We start from the raw sequence: 23,186 nt of genomic DNA on the forward strand, positions 1-23,186 counted from the left end.
TATCTTTGTCTTTTAAGTTATATTTTAATACAAATGTAAGTTACTTTTCTATTGTTTTTGCTTGTTGGACTGGTTGTTCTTTAGTTTTCCTACTTATCAAAATAACATGAACATACGATTTCTTAAAAAATCAAATAAGCAAGGTTCATTGTGAAAAGCAACCATCCTTAGTCTTTTCTGCTCTGCCAGCCCCTAATTCTGCCCCCCAGGGGCAACCACTTTTTTCTTTTATGTATTTATTTATACCCATATTTTGAAATGATATGCTTATTATGTTATTTGAAGGTTTATCAATTTTAGACATTGTCTACTGCCTTTCTTTTGTGGAAAAGGATTTAAGGTGTCTTTCACTCTCTCCCACCCACCACCCCACTTCTGGGGTCTTGTTTTCCAAATAGCCTCATATTATATTTTTTACCTAAACTAATAGTTAATGTTTGCTTCATCAAAATGATAAATATTCTCAACTCTGAGTCATGTACTGTATTTTGATTATGAATCCTTTCTTACAGATTTTTTTTGTTTTTCTTAGCTTAAACCATCCAAATGTTCCAAAGTATTTATAAATTCTTCGCAAATTCTCTGAAAGATTTGTAGAACTGCTCTTAATACTATTTTCTACATTTAAGAAATAATCACAAAATCCATCAGTTCCAGTTTCTCCCATAAACTGGTGAGGTAAAATTCTCACCCCTAGAATCTTCATTCTCTTTTTTCAAGTTAGAACTTGTTACTCTTGAAACTGACCTTACCCTGAAACTGTTGTCCTGGGACTTTCCTTTGCTTCATTCCTGAGTTGGATCCTGTTTCCTCGATCCCACATCTCCCTCTTGATTTCCTTCCTCCTGTTGGTGAAGTTCCAACTCCAATAGCTCCTAGAGAAAGGATGACTGTGAAATAAATTATGTTTGCATTTGTGCATGATGGGGTAATGCCTTTTCTCTGCTCTCATACTTCATTAGGAATTTGTCTAGGTTTAGAACTCCAAGTTGAAAATAATTTTCCCTCAAAAATTTAAAGGCAGGGGGAAAAGAAAGATAGCAAAACAAGATAGTGGCTTGGAGAGTTCAGAATCAAGTGACTATTCTAGAGGCAATTCTTATGCAAGCTTCAGCTAGAAATTGTTAATTGCCATCGTTTGCCAAACCCCAACCAAAATCATGCTTATTAACCCTAAAGAACTTGTAGGGTTCTAATTGACACTGTATAAAAGTTTCATGCACTAAAGTTTACTTTCCTGAAACCCAGTGGGGCCAGCCTTTCCAAGAACAACTAATTCCATACCCCATTGGTATATTATCGACACCCCTTTACAACATGAAAAAGTTACGAAGGGCATATAGAGTGGCCAATCCTTACAGAGTGGGAGAAGGATCAAAGGTGAAGGAGGAATTGTAACAGAGAAGATAGGATTTAACAAATGAGTATGACTCCTGAACGCTATATTGATATTTCTTTTAGCCTCTAGTGTTTTGGAGCAGCTAGAAGGAAAAACCTGAAATGGTGGAACTGTAACCCACAACAAACTGACATCTGTTCTGTAGCTGCTTGTTGAAGTATACATTGAATATATATATATTAATAATAAAAAACATTTTTTTAAACAAGCATTCTACCCTCTTATCTGCTGGTGCTTTTATTGGAAAGCCCCAAACTGTTTCTCGTTCCTGACCTTTTAAACCTGGTCTGCTTTTTATCTACTTTGACGTTGTTAGAGTCATCTTTAGTCTCATTTCCTGGGAATGGCTTCTAGGAACCTGGCCTGCGGGATGATCTGCACGTTACTAACTGATAAGATTGGGCCATGTGCCTGGGGCACTGAAGTGTGCTGTGTCAGACTGCCTAGGTTGTACAAACAGTGAACACCTCCTTTCCTTCTGAGAGTCTGGAATTTTTGGTGCCTTGATTGCTTGCACAGGCAGAGGTTGCTTGCTTGATCAACAATAAAATCCTTGGACTCTGAGTCTTAAGCAGGCTTTCCTGCTTAAGAAGAAACACAGAACATGGGTGCTTGCATTTCATTGCCGAAGGCAGAAGCATGTTCTGTGGAACAATCCACCCCCCACCCTGAGGGAGAACTTTGGACTCTCCAGACTCCACCTGATCTGTCTTTCCCTGGCTGATCCTACTGTATGTCCTTTTGCTTTCACAAGTAATAGCCATGAGTACAACTGCCTCTGGGTTCTGAGTCCTTCTAGAGAATTGCTGAATGTGAAGGTGGTCATGGAAACCCCATTGCATTCAGCTCCTATATGTGTATGTGTCTACCAGCTTTGCTTTGTTCTAAGATTGCACTTCTTGTTTTAAATACACAGCACGCGGGTTGTTGTTTCAGGATACAATATCATCCTTATCTCTTGGAAAATTTTAATTCTAAACTTTGTAGATACTGCTCCATATGTTGTCTCCCTCCCTCCCCTTTGTTTTTGTCTCTCTTTTTAATGTCGGAGTCTTTCCTTAAGTATTTGGTGATGCTTCATTGTCCATTCATGGTTAATGACAGGGAACGAAGAATCTGGAGGAAGCCGATGTATGAGTAGGGCTGGTTGAATGGTGGGTTCTACTCTTGGGGAAACTGGCTCTCTTTGTAGGGTTTTTTCAGTATCCACAAGCCTTTCATGTAAAAATAGTTTCTCCAGAGAAAAATCTTTTTGTTTTCTACTTGTGAAATACATGTGGGGCTGCTGGATTTTTTGTGAATAGAGTAGGGAAGTAGTTCTCAAACTTTGGTGTGTATCTGGAGATATGGACATGGGTCTCTTGCTCTGAGACCAGGAAATATTTGGGCCACAGGCATCTGTCCCCAAACTCCCGGCTCCTAACAGGTAGGTCTTTCCTGCCTTCTCCAGGACAGCCCTTCAATCCAGTCTAGCACAAAGCACCTTCCTCCTTCTTGTGGCCCCAGGAATTTGTCTGCCTTTATTCTCTTTACAAGAATTATGAGCCTTCCCTTGGGTTTCCTCCCACTCTCACCCCTGCCAAACAGATTATGGAGTGGGATAAAGTGTCCTTTGCTTCTCCCATTCTCTGCTTTCTCAGAATAAGTGCTTTCATTTCATGGATGTTACTCTAATCAATTCTGGTGTATTAGGATTCTCCAGAGAAACAGAACTGACAGTATATATATGTGAGATTTATTGTAGGAATTGGCTCATGAAACTGCTGTAGGGGCTGGGAAGTCTGAATCCATCAAGCAGGTTGCAAGCTGGAAAACTTCAATAAAGGTAAAGTTGAAAACCCCAGGGAAAGTTGGCTGGCTGAATGAGAGATAGAAATTCTTCTTCCTGACTTCTGAAATCCTCAGTTCTGGCTTTTAAGACCTCCAATTGATTGGATGAGGAGACTTCCCACATTGCTGAGGACAAGCTCCTCTGTTGACTGTAGATGCAATCAGCCACAGATATTATCAACTGATCATAGATGCAAATTCATCCATGAAATACTCTCAAAGTAATAATCAGGCCAGTGATTGCTTGGCCAAACAACTAAACACCATGGCCTAGCCTAGACAGGGAAACAGAAGCATCACAAAAATAACAAATGTGAGTCCAGGACAGAGGTTTCTGAACTCTTACAAGGTTCTTAAAATTGTTTCCCCTGATTTTTGATTCCTAATTCTGCTGTTCCAACCTCCATCTTACTGCCTCTCCCACCCCATGCATATTGTATGTAAAAAAAATAATGACCTCTTGTTTTTCTTATTGTATGAGTAACATGGGTTCATAGTAGGAAATTTCAGATAGTTGCCCTCCCCCAACACGCATACTCTCAAATAGAAGTTAAAGTCTGCCATAAATTCCTTCTCCCACCAATAATATTTTGTTGTATTTCTTAACAGGTTTTTTCTATTCAAGAATGTTGGCTCACCCACATACATAATGCATATTTTGCAAAAATGGGACTGTGCTATGTACATATTTTGTAACTGCCCTTTTCATTTAATAAATGATAGGCATCCATCTATGTAAATATAATCCGAAAGTCCATCTTAATTAATTATTTTGATTGTGTGGATTTAAGATGATTTGTTTAATTGAAACCATATTGATGAACATTTAAGTCGGTCTCAGTTATATGCTGTTATAAATATTGTAGGGGTGCACATATATCTAGAAGTATCTTTGCACATTTATCCAATGTTAAACTTAGACATAGAAGTGATGGCCCATTTAAAATTTTACAATATGTTGACAAATTGTCCACCTAAAAGATATATTAATACATACCTCCAACAGTGTATTAATTCCCCTTTTGTCACACTAATTTTTAAGTGCACGTTGGCATGTGTTTAAGTTTTTGATCACTTACTAGGAAAGAATTACATTTTATTTGTGTTTACATTTTTCTGATATCGAATATGTTCCCACGTTTCCTGTTCTCCTTTTTTTCTTTTGTGACTTGTTTGTTATTTGCTCATTATTCTTTTGATATGCTCAAATTATTTTATTCATTTGAAATAGCTCTTTGTATATTAAATATATTAACTTTTAGTCTGACAAAGTCATTGCAAATTTTCCCAGTTTATCATTTACCTTTTGATGTGTTTATGGTGTTTTGGACATTTAGACTTTTAATATCTTTTTCATATCTTTTCAAATCTGTTTGTCTTTCCTGTACAATTTCTGTTTGTAATAAAATTCTTTTTTAACACAAATTGTAATATGAAATTTATTTTTTGTCTTTATGAGGTATTCTAAAATCAAAGACCATAATACATGCATCAGGCACATTCAATAAGACTTTTTACAATGGTTTTATTTATTCCTTGAAATGGCTCATATTGCAAGTTTTTCATGGATGAAATATGGAACTGAGCAGATTCGTTTTTTCTATACAATTATGGTATAAACTTGCTGTTTATACATAGCAAGAGATGGGCTGTTTCCATCTCTTCGCAATTATAAATAATGCTGCTATGAACATTGGTGTACAAATGTCTGTTTGTGTCTGTGCTGGTTTGAAAGGATGTATGTCCCCTAGAAAAGCCATGTTTTAATCTAAATCCCATTTCATAAAGGCAAAATAATCCCTATTCAATGCTGTATGTTTGAAACTGTAATCAAATCATCTTCCTGGTGATGTGATTTAATCAAGAGTGGTTGTTAGGTGATGACATGTCTTCACCCATTTGGGCGGATCTTGATAAATTTCTGGAGTCCTATAAAAGAGGAAACATTTTGGAGAATGAAGGAGATTTGAAGAGAGCAGAGAATGCTGCAGCACCATGAAGCAGAGAATCCACGAGCCAGTGACATTTGGAGATGAAGAAGGAAAATGCCTCCCAGGGAGCTTCATGAAACAGGAAGCCAGGAGAGGAAGCTAGCAGATGACGCCATGTTCATCATGTGCCCTTCCAGATGAGAGAGAAACTCTGACTGTGTTTGGCATGCACCCTTTCACTTGAGGAAGAAACTGTGAACTTCATCAGCCTTCTTGAACCAAGGTGTCTTTCCCTAGATGCCTTAGATTGGACATTTCTATAGACTTGTTTTAAATGGGACATTTTCTCAGCCTTAGAACTGTAAACTAGCAACTTACTAAATTCCCCTTTTTAAAAGTCATTCTGTACCTGGCATATTGCATTCTGGCAGCTAGCAAACTAGAACAGTGTCCTTGCCCTCATGTCCTCTGAGTAGATACCTGGCAGTGGTAATGCCATGGCAAAAATATATATATATGTATGGCATTCTATACTTAGCTTCCTGAGGAGCTGTCAAACTACTTCCACAGTGGTTGTTCCATTTTACATTCCCACCAACAGTGTGCCTGTTTCTCCACATCCTCACCAGCACTTGTCGTTTTCTGTTTTATTGATAATGGCCATTCTGGTGAGATGATATCTCATTGTGGTTTTGATTTTCATTTCCCTGATAGCCAGGGAAGTTGGGCATCTTTTCATGTGCCTTTTAGCCATTTGTAATTCTTCTTCTGAGAAGGGTCTGTTCATGTCTTTTGCCCATTTTGTAATTGGGTTGTTTGTCTTTTTGTTGTTGAGTTGAAAATCTTTTTATATATTCTAGATACTAGACCCTTATCTTATATGTCATTTCCAAATATTGTCTCCCATTGTATAGGCTGTCTTTTTACTTCTTTTTTTTCCAAACTAAATTTATTTTAACATTTGTTCTCCCTATTATTTATTTTATTCCATATGTTCTACTCATCTGTTGACAAGGTAGATAAAAGGAGCATCAGACACAAGGTTTTAACAATCACACAGTCACATTGTGAAAACTATATCATTATACAATCATCATCAAGAAACATGGCTACTGGAACACAGCTTTACATTTTCAGGCAGTTCCCTCCAGCCTCTCCATTTCCTCTTGGATAACAAGGTAATATCTATTTAATGCGTAAGAATAACCTCCAGGATAACCACTCGGCTCTGTTTGGAATCTGTCAGCCATTGACACTTAGTGTCATTTCACTCTTCCCCTTTTTGGTTGAGAAGGTTTTCTCAATCCCTTGATGCTGAGTCTCAGCTCATTCTAGGAATTCTGTCCCATGCTGCCAGGAAGGTCCACACCCCTGGGAGTCATGTCCCACGTAGACAGGGGGAGGGTGGTGAGTTTGCTTGTTGTGTTGGCTGGAGAGAGAGGCCACATCTGAGCCACAAAAGAGGTTCTCTTGGGGGTGACTCTTAGGCCTAATTTTAAGTAGGCTTGACCTATCCTTTGTGGGGTTGTTTCATATGAACAAACCCCAAGACTAGGGGCTCAGCTTATAGCTTTGGTTGTACACACTGCTTGTGAGAATATCAAGAATTCAACTTGGGGAGGTTGAATTTTCCTCCATTCTCACCATTCCCCAAAGGGAATTTGCAAATACTTTTCCACTCACTGATCAATGTTTTTACTTCTTGATGAAGATCTTTGATGCACAAAAGTGCTAAATTTTGAGGAATTCCTATTTATCTATTTCTTTCTTCAATGCTCATGCTTTGGGTGTAAGAGCTAAGAAATCACTTCCTGTTACAAATTTTATAAGGTATTTCCCTACATTTTCTTCTAAAAGTTTATGGTCTTAAATCTAATGTTTAGGTCTTTGATCCATTCTGAGTTAATTTTTTGTATAGGGTGTGAGATATGTATTTTCTGTCATTCTTTTGCATATGGATATCCAGTTCTCTAGGCACTATTTATTGATGAGACTGCTCTGTCCCAGGTGACAAGATCAATTGTCCATAGATGAGAGGTCCATATCTGAACACTTCATTCGATTCCATTGGTCATTATGCCAGTACTGTGCTGTTTTGACCACTGTAGCTTCGTAATATACCTTAAAATTAGGTAGTGTGAGACCTCCGATTTCACTTTTCTTTCTCAGAATATTTTTAGTTATTCGGGGCATCCTTCCCTTCCAGATAAATTTGGTTATTGGTTTTTCTATTTCTGCAAGGTAAGTTTTTGGGATTTTAATTGGTATTACATTACCAATCTATAAATCAATTTATGAAGAATTGATATCTTAACTATATTTAGCCTTCCAATCCATGAACATGGTATGCCTTTCCATTTATTTAGGTCTTCCATGTTTTCTTTTAGCAATTTCTTATAGTTTTCTTTGTATAGGTCCTTTGTACCCTTAGTAAATTTATTCCTAAATATTTTATTCTTTTTGTTGCAATTGTAAATGGAATTTTTTCTTGATTTCTCCCTCAGATTGCTCACTACTAGTGTATAGAAATGCCACAGATTTTTGAGTGTTGATCTTGTAACCTGTCACTGCTGTACTCATTTATTAGTTCTGTTAGTTTTGCTGTAGATTTTTCAGGGTTTTCAACATATAGTATCATATCATCTGTAAATAATGAGAGTTTTACTTCTTCCTTTCCAATTTTGATACCTTGTATTTCTTTTTCTTGTCTAGTTGCTCTAGCTAGAACATCCAACACAGTGTTGAATAACAATGGTGACAGCGAATATCCTTGTCTTCTTGCTGATCTTAGGGGGAAATCTTTCTGTTTTTCCCCACTGAAGATGATGTTAGCAGTGGGTTTTGCATATATTCCCTTTATCATGTTGAGGAAATTTCCTTCTATTGCTATCCTTTGCAGGATTTTTTCTTTTCAACAAGAAAGGATGTTGAATTTTGTCAAATACCTTTTCTGCATCAATTGAGATGATCATGTTGTTTTTCTGCTTTGATTTGTTGATATGGTGTATCATATTAATTGATTTTCTTATGTTGAGCCATCCTTGTATACCTGGGATGAATCCTACTTGGTCATGGTGTATAATTCTTTTAACGTGCTGCTGGACGCAATCTGCAAGAATTTTGTTGAGGATTTTTGCATCTCCATCTATTAGAGAGATTGGTCTGTAATTTTCTTTTCTTGTAGTATCTTTGTTTGGCTTTGGTATGAGAGTGATAACTTCATAGAATGAGTTAGGTAGCCTTCCCTCCTCTCCAATTTTTTTGAAGAGTTTGAGCAGGATTGGTACTAATTCTTTTTTGACTATTTGGTAGAATTCACATATGAAGCCATCTGGTCCTGGTCTTTTCTCTTTTGGGGGCTTCTTAATGACTGATTCAGTTTCTTTACCTGTGATGGTAAATGTTGAGGTCATCTATTTCTTCTTGAGTCAATGTTAGTTGTTCATGCCTTTTTAGGAAGTTGTCCATTTCATCTATGTTGTCTAGATTATTAGCATAAAGTCTTTCATAGCATCCCTCTCATTACCTCCTTTATTTCTGCAGTATCAGTAGTTATATCTCCTCTTCCATTTCTGATTTTATTTATTTGCATCCTCTCTCTTCTTCTTTTTGTCAACTTTGCTAAGGGTCTATCAATTTTATTGATTTTCTCATAGAACCAACTTCTGGTTTTGTTGATTTTCTCGATTGCTTTCATGTTCTCAATTTCATTTATGTCTGCATTAATCTTCGTTATTTCTTTCCTTTTGCTTCCTTTGGGGTTAGTTTGCTATTCTTTCTCTAGTGCTTTCAAGTGAACAGTTAACTCCCTGATTTTTGTTCTTTCTTCTTCTTCTTCTTTTTTTACATGATCAGGCACCAGGAAAACTTTCTTCTTTTTTGATATAGGCATTTAGGGCAATAAATTTCCCTCTTAGCACTGTCTTTGCTGCATCCCATAAATTTTGATATGTTGTATTTTCATTTACCTTGAGATATTTACTGATTTTTCATGTAATTTCTTCTTTGACCCACCGGTTGTTTACGAGTGTGTTGTTGAGTCTCCATATATGTGAAATTTCTGGACTTTTGCCTGTTATTGATTTCCAACTTCATTCTTTTATGATCCAAGAAAGTGTTTTGTATGATTTCAATTTTTTAAATTTAATGAGACTTGCTTTGTGACTCAGCATATGGTCTATCCTTGAGAATGTTCCATAAGCACTTGAGAAAAAGATATATCCTGCTGTGGTGGGGTATAATGTTCTATGAATGTCTTTTAAGTCTAGTTTGCTTATTGTATTATTCAAATTCTCTGTTTCTTTATTCATCTTCTGTCTAGATGTTCTGCCTATTGATGAGAGCAGGGAATTGAAGTCTCCAGCTATTATGGTAGATTGTCTATTTCTCTTTTTAGTGTTTGCCTCATGTATTTTGGAGCACTCTGGCTTGGTGCATAAATATTTATGATTGTTATGTCTTCTTGTTGAATTGTTCCTTTTATTAATACATAGTGTCCTTCTTTGTCTCTTTTAATTGTTTTACATTTGAAGTCTAATTTGTTGGAAATTAGTATAGTTGCTCCTGCTGTTTTCTGATTGTTGTTTGCATGAAATATCTTTTCCCATCCTTTCACTTTCGACCTATCTTTGTCCTTGGGCCAAAAACCGTGTCTCTGTAGACAGCATATAAATGGGCCTTGTTTTTAAATCCATTCTGCTCATCTATGTCTTTTGATTGGGGGGTTTAATCCATTAAAATTTAGTGCTATTACTGTAAGGGCAGTACCCTCTTCCACCATTTTGCCTTTTGGATTTTACATGTCATATCTAATTTTTCCTTCCTTTTTTTTTTTTTTAACCTTTACTGATATTCTTCTTTTCTATACTCTTCTCCACATCTCTCTCTCCTGTCTTTTCCTATCTGTCCATAATGCTCCCTTTAGGATTTCTTGCAGAGCTTGTCTCTTGGTCATAAATTCTCTCAGTGCTTGTTTTTGTCTGAAAATGTTTTAATTTCATTCTCATTTTTGAAGGATAATTTTGCTGGATATAAAATTCTTGGTTGGCAGTTTTTCTCTTTTAGAATCTTAAATATATCATACCATTGTCTTCTCACCTCCATGGTTTCTGCTGAGAAATCTATGCATAGTCTTATTAGGCGTCCCTTGTATGTGACGGATTGCTTTTCTCTTGATGCTCTCAAGAGTCTCTCTTTCTCTTTGACATCTGACATTCTGATTAGTAAGTGTCTTGGAGTATGTCTATTTGGATCTGTTCTCTTTGGGGTATGCTGTACTTCTTGGATCTGTAATTTTAAAGAAATAAATTTATAAATTTATAAGAGTTGGGAAATTTTCAGTGATAATTTCCTCCATTAGTGTTTCTCCTCCTTTTCCCTTCTCTTCTCCTTCTGGGACACCCACAACATGTATATTCATGTGCTTCATGTTGCCATTCAATTCCTTGAGTCCCTACTCATAATTTTCCATTCTTTTCCCATATTTTCTTTTGCTTGTTGGATTTCAGATGTCCATTCTCCAGTTCACTAATCCTATCTCCTGCCTCTTGAAATCTAACATTGTAGGTTTCCATTTTTTTTCTGTTTCATCTCTTCTACAATGCCTTTTATTTCCATAAGTTCTGTGATTTGTTTTTTCAGGCTTTTGATTTCTTCTTTTTGTTCATCCTTTGCCTTCTTTATATCTTCTCTCAATTAGTTTATTTGATTTTTGATGAGCTTTTCCATGTCTGTTCAAACATCCTGAATTTATTGTTTCAACTCCTGTATCTCATTTGAATTGTTGGTTTGTTCCTTTGACTGGGCCATATCTTCAATTTTTGTAGAGTGATCATTATTTTTTCCTGATGTCTAGGCATTTAATTTCCTTAACTAATTTATTCTGGAGATTGTTTTCACTCTTTTACCTAGGATTTTCTTGCTGAGTGGCTTTGTTGTCTATCTGTTCTTTGACATTCATTTCAGCTTATTCTAGACCTCTAGCACAGGTTTTGTTTAATGGATCAGAATTTTTCAGTTCTTGTTTTCTTGTTTCTTGCCCTGCCTGTGTGGTGCCTTTTATTTTATCTTAGGACGGTTTGCTTAGGTTTTATAGACCCCAGTGAGATTTTCCCAGACCAGACTGGCCTCCTCTAAGTAGGAAAGAGTCTCTTGAGTCAGTTTTCCCTAAAGGTGAGACCAAGCAGGTTGGCAGACTTTCCTATGATGCCTCTAGACTCTGTGTTTTTCCTATCCTGCTCAGTATGTGGCATTTGTCTGCCTGTGGGTCCCACTAACATAAAGTGATGTGGTACCCTTAACTTCAGCAGACTCTTCCTGCTGGGGGCATGGTTGAGACAGAGGAGAGGTTGTAGGCTGGCTTTAATTGCTTCAGTTTTCCAGTCCTTGGGATCTGAATTCCTTGTGGTAATTCCTGGGGAAAGCACAGCCTCCTTTCTCTTGACCAGCCTCTTTATCTCTCAGACAAACTGCCTGGGGCAGTTGGAGCCTGAGAGCAGTTTTAAGTGTTAGAAACAAAGAAAAAAAATCTTCAGAGTAGTACCCTTGTTCCTTGGGCTTGTTAATCAAGAGCTTAAGTTGGTACATTGCTCAATGTATCTCCAGGTCCTATGTGCCCCCTCTTTTTTTCTTGTAGGGTCCAGACCTCTTTTAAGTATTTGCGCTGTCCAATCCAAAAAAAAAAAAAAAAAAAACTCTGTTGGTTTTTGTTTTGTTTCCCCATGAGCCTTCCCCACTCTGAGCCAGGGCAAAAACTAGTAACTTTAGCTTTTATTCAAGGTTTAGCTGAGCTGGGGCCTATTTTTAGTAATCACAATTTGTTAATTAATTCCACAATTGTAGCTTGGTTGAGCTCAGCCTCTTTCTGTTAGTAAAGTCTCTTTCCTTTCCCCTCTGGGAAGCAGTCTGTGGGGAGGGGCACTGGCCTCCATAGCTTGGAGGACTCACAGTTCTGAGTGGGGTCGCAGCTGGTCCAGCTTGTCTGGCCCGGTGTACACTGTGTGTCCAGTCACTGATGTGGCCCCAGTAGTTGTTCTGTACTGTTCCTGGCTTTTTCTAACTGCTCTGGAGGGCAAACTAAATTCTACACCTCACTAAGCCACCATCTTGGCCTTGCCTCTGTAATAACTTCCTTAAAAAGACTTTTTTCTCCCTCTCACCACTGCCAAAATATTTATCAATATTTCCTTCTAGTACTTTTATCCTTTTGTTTGTTTGTATTTAAATCTGCAATCTATCTGAATTTATTCTGGTGTACGATGTGTGTCAAGGATACAAATTTACCTTTTCTCTACTCTCATACGAAAGTGGGCCCCACAAATCCCTGATTCTCTAGTTATTTTGAGGAGGCTGAGAACATATGTGTACCAATGTCCCTGTTTTCTCTGAGCCCAGATCCAGCAGGTGCCATTCCAGCACCCTAGATCTCAAATGACAAGTAGAGCAGAGTAGTTACAGTCTACTCTCCTCTTGTCTCCAAACGTGAGAAACTTGACTTGGCACACAAAGGCCGTGCCCCACCTCGATACCCTTGGGGATCTTTGTCTATGAAGGGCTTCCCCTTAGGTTTCCTGTAAAGATGGCCACAACACATGAAGTTTTTACAAATCTTTGCAAGTCCTCTGACTCTTGTTTCTCAAATACAAAGCAAGATGCAAGAGATCTACAGTTTCCTGGCCAGGACATTGTGAGGACATGGTGCCCATGATGAAAAGCTCTGTCTAAACATATGACATTATTATTAATGAGCATTCACCATTCAGGGCCTTGAGAGTTTCAGATAAAGCTTTACTAATAGGCTAGAATGTCATAGAATATAGATTTTAAGTTTCTAAGTATTTCACTCTAGCCTTGTGATCTGTGGTAGTCTGAAGCTGTATTTACCCCCAGAAAAGCATGTTCTTATAGTTAATCCATTCCTGTGGGTATAAACCTAATGTGCCTGAGACCTCTTGATTAGGTTATTTCAGTTGAGGCCGCTCCCAGTTGGGTCCTAATCCTCTTACTGGAGTCCTTTATAAGAGGATGAAATTCAGAGAAAGACACTGAAGCTGACAGAGAAAAAGAAAGCTTAGAAATAAAGCCACAGATGAAGGAGCCAGAAGCCAAAAGCAATGAAACCCCAGGCAAGAAGAACCAGAAGACACTGCCATGTGCTTTGCCATGAGACAGAGGAGTCTGAGACCACTGGATCCCCTGTTGAAGCTTTGATGCCTTGATTTGAACATTTACATAGCTTCAGAACTGTAAGTTTGTAAAATAATAAATTCCCATTGTTATTTATTTCATACTGCATTTCAGCAGCTTTAGCAAACTAAAACATGATCAAAACAGAAAATTCTGTATACTTACACTATTAACAAATTCAGAGGCCCAGTTCTGAATGATTAATCAGGTCTGAGTTTCTTTCACATGCCATGATCATACTGAAGATTCATACCCCCAACTGTCTGTTCCAGAGCCCAAGCCTTTCACTTACTGGCTTGGCAGGAATTCACATAAGAGGCTCGTTCTAGCCTTGAGTGTGAAGGGTCACCAGTAGGGCATCAAACCCAGCATTCGGTAGGATGCTGAATGCCAAATCCCATTACATGGGGACCAGAGTGGACTCAGAGACATTGGTCACAGGCCAGGCTGCCAGAATTTCAGGCAGGCAATTCAGCCAAGCTGCAACAAACATTGCATGGTCAAGCTATTTAGACTTGAATAATTGGCACAGACATAAATGCCTGCTGACTTGCATTTGGTGTCCCCAATTGAATTTTAATTCCTTCATTATAATTAGCCTCTTTCTACAGTACCAGGAAAGTTTTTTTATTCTTCATGCTTCTCCTATCTGGTTGCATTTAACCAAGATGGTACTTACTTTTTGGGCCAGGAAAAAGATGAGTGAGGTTCAAATCATTTTAAAAAGTGCAAACAACAGCTCTAAAAATGCCTCCTGCTGTCCAGGTGGCACGAATGTCCCTTCTTGGGTACCAAAAGAAGGAAGCCTTGAAAAACTGGACATTTGTGTGTGTTTCCCAGGAAATCAAGGCATTAACCTCCCTGGGAGGTTCTGAAGGTTTAGGCAGTGTGTTTCGTGTGTGGCATGATAAAGGGTTCTGCTGCTACTTTAATACATTTATAAGCTCATATTGAGACAGTGGGTGACTACAAGAGGAAAGAATTCTGCTCAGCTTTCAAACAAAATCCTTTGGGAAACTGGATCAGAGGTGTCAGGTTACACAGAAATGGCAATGTAATCCTCAGAAGACTGAGACTCAGTAACAGAGAGCCACAATAATAGGTTTTTATCTGGGTACTCATATAAACCATTCATTCATTTTTATTCATTCATAGCTACTGGGTGCCTAGGGTAAAAGTGCCTTCCTCTGGGTAATATCCAGTCCCTCTCCTCAATGAGCTGAAGTATTTAGTTGGGAGGGCCTGGTGGAGATAGAGAGCAGAGGACAGGGGAGATAGTCAATAAATATGATATTAATTTAGTGTAATAATTACTAAAACAGTGGTGGTTACAAGTACCAAAATTCAGATGGGGAAAATTTTATTTGGGATGGTGTAGGAAAAGGATGAGAAGGAAAGGAATGGCTTCACAGAGGACAGGAAATTCTAACTGAGTCTTGAATGACAGGCAGAAGATTGTCAGTAGATCAAGAGGTGAGTTGGGGACTTCTGGTCAACCAGAATGGTGGAGTAAGTTGCTCCAGGTTACCATTCCCCAGAAGAATCTTTGAACAAATAACAAAAACTTGTAGAGCCATTTTTCTCAGAACTCCTGAAAATAGTTAAAGGGTTTCAGTAACTGGGCAAGTGCTGAATCAAGAAAACGCAACTTTAAAAAATAGTAGAAGAAGCTCATGGCACCCTTGCTGCCCCTTCCCCACCGCTTCTGAGAGTAGTGTGGAGCTAGCCTGCAGTCTCATTGTGAGCCCTTGGCCTTGTCCTAAAGGAGAAGAATAACCCCTTTGTGAATAATGCAGTGCCTATAAGTCACTGTGAATCTACCGGGTGGCAGCCCGAAACACTTAATCAGGAAACTCACCTCTAGCTCACCCTCCTAGAACTTGCCTTTCAGACAGAAGAAAAAATAATTAAGTTAAAGCCACTTGGGGCAAAGGATTACCTACTTTAAGACATAAAATAGAGCACTCTCAACAGGGAGAAAGAGTATTTTATGGGAAGTGGAGGGGGCATTTGAACTCCAATCCTTCCATGAGAAAGCATAAGTGAAGAACAAGACAAAGAAAACACAGAAGACCATGCCCCTCACTTCCAACTTGGGATGATCGTCTTGATAGGAGGGCTAAACTTGGAAGGAGAGCACCAGTCAATGCAGAACCAATTTCCAAAGACTGTTAAGGTGTTTTTTTGGATTGCTTTGTTTGATTTTTAAGCTCCTAGCACTCAAGATAATCTCTGTCATATCATTAGCTGTATACAAACTTACAGCTCAGGGACTTTGCTCATTTGAAATTTCTATGTACCCCAGAAAAACTGTGTTCCTTTAATCCTAATCCCATTTTATGGGTGTAGGCTTTTTGTGGGTGGGATCTGTTGATTAGGTTGTTTCCATGGAGATGTGGCCCTCCCATTTAAGGTGGATCTTAATTAGTTTATTGGAGTCCTTAAAAGAGCTCATGGAGAGAGAGAGAGAGAGAACTCAGAGCTAACACACAGAGTGGAGAGATGAAACCAAGACACAGACATTTGGAGATGCTAAGCTAAGAAATGAAACCCAGAGCCTGCCCCAAACAAGCTAAATGAGAAGCCACAGATGCTTAGAGAAACAGCCACTAGAAACAGGAGCTAAGAGAGCTGTTTGAAAGCAGAAGCCAGGAGTGAAGGACAGCAGACGTTGCCATATGCCTTTCCATGTGACAGAGAAACCCTGGATGCTATCAGTCTTTCTTCAGAGTCGAAGTATCTTTCTCAGGATGCCTTAATTCAAACACTTTCATGGCCTTAGGACTGTAAATGTGTAGCTTAATAAATCGCCTTGAAAAAGCCAGTCCATTTATGGTATATTGAATTCTGGCAGCTTTAGAAAACCAAAACAGGGACTAAATCTCATAGTTAACACATTAAAATATTAGTATTGTAGCATGTGACAACAGACACACAAACAAGGAAACCAGAAATGATAGCTCAACCAAAGGAAAAAGATAAAAATTCAGAAACCATCAATGAAGAAGACAAGATTTTGGACATATTGGACAAAGACTTAAAAAATGATCCTCAATATGGTCAAAAAGATAAAGGAAAGCATAGAGAAAGAACTAAAGAATATTAAAAAAATGAAGAATAAACAAAACTAGAGTCTCAATAAAGAGACAGAGATTTTTAAAAGCAATTAAACAGAAATACTGCAGTTGAAAACCACAGTAACTGAAAGGAAAAATTCCCTACAAAGTTTCAACAGTTGATTGGAGCTGGCAAAAGAAGGAATCAGTGAACTCAATGACAAAGCAACTGAAGTGATTCAGGCTGAGGAGCAGAATAAAAAAATGAACAGAGTCTAAAAGACCTGTAAGACATCATCAAGAATAACAATATATGCATTATGGGAAACCTATTAAGAGAAGAGAGAAAGGGGCAGAAAGAATATTCCAAGAAATAATCAGAGAAAACATCCAAAATTTAATTGAAGATATGAATATGCACATTCAAGTATCCCAACAAATCCCAAACAGGATAAATTCAAAGAGAACCATATCCAGGCACATAACAGTCAAACTGTCATATGTCAGGGATAAGGAGATTTCTGAAAGCTGCAAGAAAAAAGAAATGTTCTGTACAAGGGAGTTCTAATAGGATGAAGTATTAATTCCTCATCAGGAAACATGGAGGCAAAAAGACAGTGGGATGAAATATTTAAAGTGCTGAAAGAAAATAATTACCAACCAAGAATTTTATATAGCAAGATGGTCTTCCAAAAATGAGAGAGAAAACTTTGAAATCTGTTCTATAACTATCTGTTAAATGTACTTTGAAATGTATTGCTTTTTCGTATACATATTATTTTTCATAATAAAACTGTTAAAAAAGACAAGTTCCTTCAAAATTTAAAAAAAATGAGGGAAAGTTTAAGACATTTCTAGATAAACAAAAGCTGAAGGAACTTGTAACTAGTACACTTGCAATATGAACAATACTAAAGAGAGTTCTTCAGACTGAAACAAAAGGATGTCATACAGTGTATCAAAGTAGGATAAAGAAATAAAGACTTCTGGAAAAGATAACAAAATGGGTAATTATAAATGCCAGGAATATTGTGTTGTATTTTTGGTGTGTTACTCCACTTTGAATTACTTATAGTTTCTAAAATGCACATGCATAGAAAGAATAATAAATCTATGATCTTGGACATACAATGTATAAAGACATAATTTGTAACAAGTACAATAAAAAGGTGTGGTGATGGAGAGGTATAGAAACAGTACATGGGGAGGGCCACGGTGGCTCAGTAGGTAAGAATGCTTGCCTGCCATGTCCGAGGACCCGGGTTCGATTCCCAGTGCCTGCCCATGTTTAAAAAAAAAAAAAAAGAAACAGTACATGTGTATGCCCTAGATGTTGAGTTGCTATCAAATCAAATGTAATTGTTACAATGTTAAATTTAAACCTCTTGGTAACTATAAAAAAGCATATGAAAAATATATACAGGAAGAGATGAGAAGGGACTAAAAAGGGAATAACACAAAATATCAAATAAATATGAAAGTGTGGAAATATGGAAGAATTGAGGGATAAAAAAGGTGTAAAATCTACAGACACCAAATTGCAAAACAGCCGAAGAAAGCTTTGCATTATCATTAGTTACTTTAAATACAAATGGATTAAACTCTTCAGTCAAAAGGCAGAGATTGGCAGAATGGATTAAAAAGCATGATCTAACTATAAGCAAGTTATGAGATTCACCTTAAATACAAAGAACCAAGTAGATTAAAGTTGAAAGGGTAGAAAAATATACCACACAAATAGTAAATAAAAGAAAACTTGGGTAACTATAATAATATCAGATAAAGTAGACTTTAAGTCAAAAGCAGTTATGAGGTACAAAAAAAGGTTAGTATATACTGATAAAGGGGTCAATTCAACAAGAAAAAACAACAATTATGAGTGTTTATGCACTTAAAAGTACATCCCTAACATATATGAAATAAATATTGACAGATTTGAGGAAACAGACATTTCTACATTAATAGTAGGAGAAAAAACTTTCCCTATTTGCAGATGACATGATCTTATATACTGAAAATCCTGGGGAAAAAGTCCATAACAAAACTACTAAAACTAGTAAATGAATTCGGAAAAGTGATGAATTACAAGATCAATACACAAAAGTCAATAGTGTTTCTACACACTAGTAATGAACAATCTGAAGAAGAAATCAAGAAAAAAAAATCTATTTACAATAGGAACTAAAAGAACAAAATACCTAGGAATAAATCTAACCAAGGATGTAAAGGACTTATGCACAGAAAATGACAAAACATTGCTAAAAGAAATCAAAGAAGACAAAAATAAATGGAAGGATATTCCTTGTTCATGGATTGGAGAACTAAATATTGTTAATATGTCAATTCTGTCAAAAATGATTTACAGATTTAATGCAATCTCAGTCAAAACTACAACAGCCTTCTCTGAAGAATGAAAAAGTCAATTATAATTTATATGGAAGAGTAAGGGGCCACAAATTGTCAAAGCCATCTTGAAAAAGAAGAACAAAGTTGGGGAACTCACATTTATCAATCTTGAAACTTATTACAAAGCCAAAGTAATCAAAACAGCATGGTACTGGTACAAGGACAAGCATATAGACCATAGTCTGGTATCAAACTGAGAGCTCAGAAATCAACCATCACATTTATGGCCAACTAAGTTTTGATAAGGGTGTCAAGTCTACTCAATTGAAAAAGAATAGTCTCTTCAACAAATACTATTGGGTAAACTGGATGTCCGTGTGCTAAAAAATGAAGGTGAACCCTATATCATACCATATACAAAAATCAGCATGGAGACTGCACAGGTCTCAGGCTATTTGGACGATTTAAATGAAAGCATGGATATCAAACCCACTCATAGAATTTATATCAATAATATGAATGACAAAATTTAAAAAGAATTGAAGAGATCCCTATATGCCCTATTTTCTCAGTTTGGCCTCGTGGTAGACATTGTAGCTTAAAAGACTATGAAGATAAGGGCAAGCCTTCATTACATTTAAGGACCTGGGCTCATCCATAAATGCCTTGAGGCAGTTATGAGGATTTCTATTTTATGGTAAACCAATGCAAATCCAATGTGCAAAGACAGATTCTGATATTATATCTGAAATGTGTGGCATGTTTGCTGACAAAGAAAAGAAAAAGTGGAACAGACTGCAACAACTGCAAACAAGAAGCTTGGTCTGGGAACACAAAATTCAACTAACACCTAAGGAAATACAACACCAAATCCTCAGGTTCCTGATCATACTACAAACTATATTTTATTCCTTAATAACTCACCAGAAGACACTAACAAGAAGATGTTATCCATACTGTTTAATTGGTTCCCTGGTTTTAAGGAAGTCCATGTGGTACCTGGAAGACATGACATTGCTTTTGTTGAATTTGAAAATGGCAGGCAGGCAGGTGCTGCCAGGGATGCCATGAAGATCACCTATGCCAAGAAATGACATTTGGGACAGTCTTCTTTAAAGCACTTGGTGTTATATAGTGTTTGTTTTGATAACATTCTGTTCCAGCCATTTTTAATAGTTGAGGACAGGACATAGTGAAAGCAAAATTTTTGTGAGGGACTGAAAAACTATCCAGTCTTTCTTTAGCCTTAGTGAGCTGTGGAATACAGAGGCCTCAATTTTGTACAATAAACTTTTATTTGTATTTTTAAAACATCAACACAAAATGGACCAAAGGACTAAATATCAGAAAAAAAGTATAAAACTACTAGAAGAAAACATAGAGAAGCATCTTTAGGATCTTATGTTAAGCAATAATTACTTAGACTTGATAACCAAAGCATAAGCAACAAAAGAAAGCACAGATATTTGGGACCTCATCAAATTTAAAACCATTTGTGCATCAAAGGACTTTATCATGAAAGTGAAAAGACAACCTACAGAAGGAGAAAATAGTTGGAAACCATAAATCCAAAAAGGGTTTAATATCCAGGATATATAAAGAAATACTACAATTCTACAACAAAAAGACAAATAATACAATTTTAAAATGGTCAAAAGACTTGATAGACATTTTTTTCTGAAAAAGATATACAAATAGCCAAAGCATATGAAAAGATGTTGAACATCATTAGCTCTTAGGGAAATGCTAATCAATACTACAATGAGATACCATTTCAATGAGAAAAAAAATGAAATAATTAAACTTTACCACTAGGAAACCCCTGATACTGTGTCAAACATTAGGGACACCCAAATCAATAGGCCAAGCCCTTGATCTTGAGGCTTGCTCTTGTGAAGCTTATGTATGTAGTGGAGAAGCTTAGCTTACCTATAGGTATGCCTAAGAGTTAGTTCTGGAGGACCTCTTTTATTGCTCAGATGTGGCCTCACTCTCTCTAAGCCCAACTCTGCAAGTGAAATCATTGCCCTCCCTCCTACATGGGACATGACATTCAGGGGTGAATGTCTCCTTGTAGGTGTGGGAGATGACTACCAAGGATGAGTCTGGCCCTGGCACTGTGGGATCAACAATGCCATCCTGACCAAAAGGGGGGAAAGAAGCGTAACAAATAAGGTATCAGTGGCTGAGAGAGTGCAAATAGAGTAGTGAGGCTATTCTGGAGGTCACTGTTAAGCAAGCTTCAGTTAGACATTACTACCTATCATAACTTACCAAACCCAACCAAAACCATTCCTGCCAATCCTAAAGAACATCTAGGGCAATATATAAGATTCAGCAAGTGTTCCATGCACTAGAATAACTTTCCAGAAACCTACAACCTCCAGATGGGTCCTTGGACCAGATAAGTCCTGAAATCTAAAAGGGCCAGTCTCTCCAGAATATCAGACAGTTCCATCTCCCTACCCCGTATTAGTGACAGTCCCTTCCAACATGAAAAAGTTAGAATGGCCATAGTCCAAACACACCTCAAGAGAGGGATAGAAAGATCAGAGGTGATGGTGGAGTTATACAGAGAAGAAGAGAAGATAGAATTTAACAAATGAATGTGACTACTGAATAATTAAATTGATATCTCTTTTAGTCTCCAATATCTTAGAGCAACTAGAAGTAAAAACCTAAAATTGTGGAATTGTAATTCATGTCAAACTCTGAAATATGTTTCTACAACTAATTATGGTGCTGGCTTTGAAATTTATTGCTCTTTTACATGTATGTTATTTTTCACAAAAAAAGAAAGAAAGAAAGTCAACTGTGGTGATAAAAAAAATTTTTATTCCCTCTAGCCTCCAATGCTCTGGAGCAGCTAGAAGGAAAAATATGAGATGATGGTATGGTAGCCCATGACAAACTCTGTCATCTGTCCTGTAACTACTGTTGAAGAGTGCTATGAAAACTATTGCTTTTTTATTTCTTTGCTTTGTTTATATGTTATACTATATAATAAAAAAAAATTTTTTTTAAAGGTGCATAAAGCTGCATAGCATATGCAGGGTACTGTATGTTGGCATGGTTAAACATTGGGAGCATAGAAGTGCAGCAAAAATGAGACAAGAGAAGTATTCAGAGGGCCATTCTGCAAGGGCCTTCAATACAGTGGATTATGTCCCTATGTAATTTGTGCTTTGGAGTTTAGCATGTCCTGATACAAACCATGGCCACCTATATCTATCCCTTTGTCATTGTCTCTAGGCTGGGCAGTTCCCCAGTGAGCTAAGGGTATGGTGCATGCACTGCTTGATCTGATTAATATACCACTAACAAAGTATGTATAGGCACAGGCACAGGCACAGGGCCAGGGCCCTACAACAATCACCAGGGACCTACTTCCTTTCACTCTCCACCTTCCCCTGGTAACCACTGGATATGGTTGTGGAGCAGCAGTCACATGATCCCTGTACCCAGCCCATGTTTCCACATTTTGCCTTCAGTGGTGTCACAAGAGACATGTTTCGCTGTCATATGGAAATTGTGTTCTCTTCACATCCTTGCTTAGCCAGTCTAATGGCCCCAATCAAAAATTATTAGATTACTCTGGCATGACCTGCTTTATTTAAATGCCACTGGTTTAGAGGGATTGCTACTTAATTTGTAAGCGCTCATCAGCCATTAGTAGAATAATCTTTTGTGGACTTTTGCCAAGGGCTCATGCCAAGCTCATGAGTTGATAGTTGATGAAGCAGAGAGAGGAAAACCGACTGTATTTCCTAAAAACCAAGACATTTGTCCATCCTTAGGTTCCAATATGATTCCTATTTTCCATGAATGCTTCAGATGATCAAAAGTGGGTTTATAATCTCAGCAGCAAATCTCCTAATAGTCCACACAGTGATTTATATAGGTAAATATATAAAATATAAATTTGTATAGGTAAAACATGGGCTCTTAAGGAAGCTCTTATCCTATTTCTCCCTCTTAAGGAGTTTTAGACCCTTTAATGAGTTTGTTCCAGTCTTTTCAGGCAGAATATCCTTATCCATCAAGGACAGCAAAATGGAGGTCACCCATTAACCTTTCTGATTATTTTTTAATGCCTGTATCATGAACTGCTGTTATGTATTTTTAATGAGTCCAAATAACTTTTCAAACTTTGACTTGCTCACAGCATTAACTCTCATATTGCATGTATTTTTTCAATATTTAACATTTCCCAGCATCCAAAGCGGATGGGACAAATGCCTCCAAAGAGTCAATTGATGGTCCCTGAAATCAAACATTTGAACTCATCTGAGTCATATGAAGAATTTAGTGCTTCAGGAATTTTCTCAGAGATAATACATCATGAGGAAGTCTGCAGAAACAAGAGTCTTGCAAATTAATCTTGACAGGAGAGAACTGATCCAATTTTTGTACAATTACACTTTGAAATATCTCTTTTGC

At 37.3% G+C, this 23,186-nt stretch overlaps 1 pseudogene; it reads left to right on the forward strand.

Moving 5' to 3' along the window:
• The first annotated feature begins 19,222 nt into the window (after positions 1–19,222).
• LOC143655830 (U2 small nuclear ribonucleoprotein B'' pseudogene) lies at positions 19,223–19,840 on the forward strand (annotated as a pseudogene).
• Positions 19,841–23,186: the final 3,346 nt, after the last annotated feature.

Source organism: Tamandua tetradactyla, chromosome 2 (assembly GCF_023851605.1).
Source record: "Tamandua tetradactyla isolate mTamTet1 chromosome 2, mTamTet1.pri, whole genome shotgun sequence".
NCBI classification, from domain to species: Eukaryota; Metazoa; Chordata; class Mammalia; order Pilosa; family Myrmecophagidae; genus Tamandua; species Tamandua tetradactyla.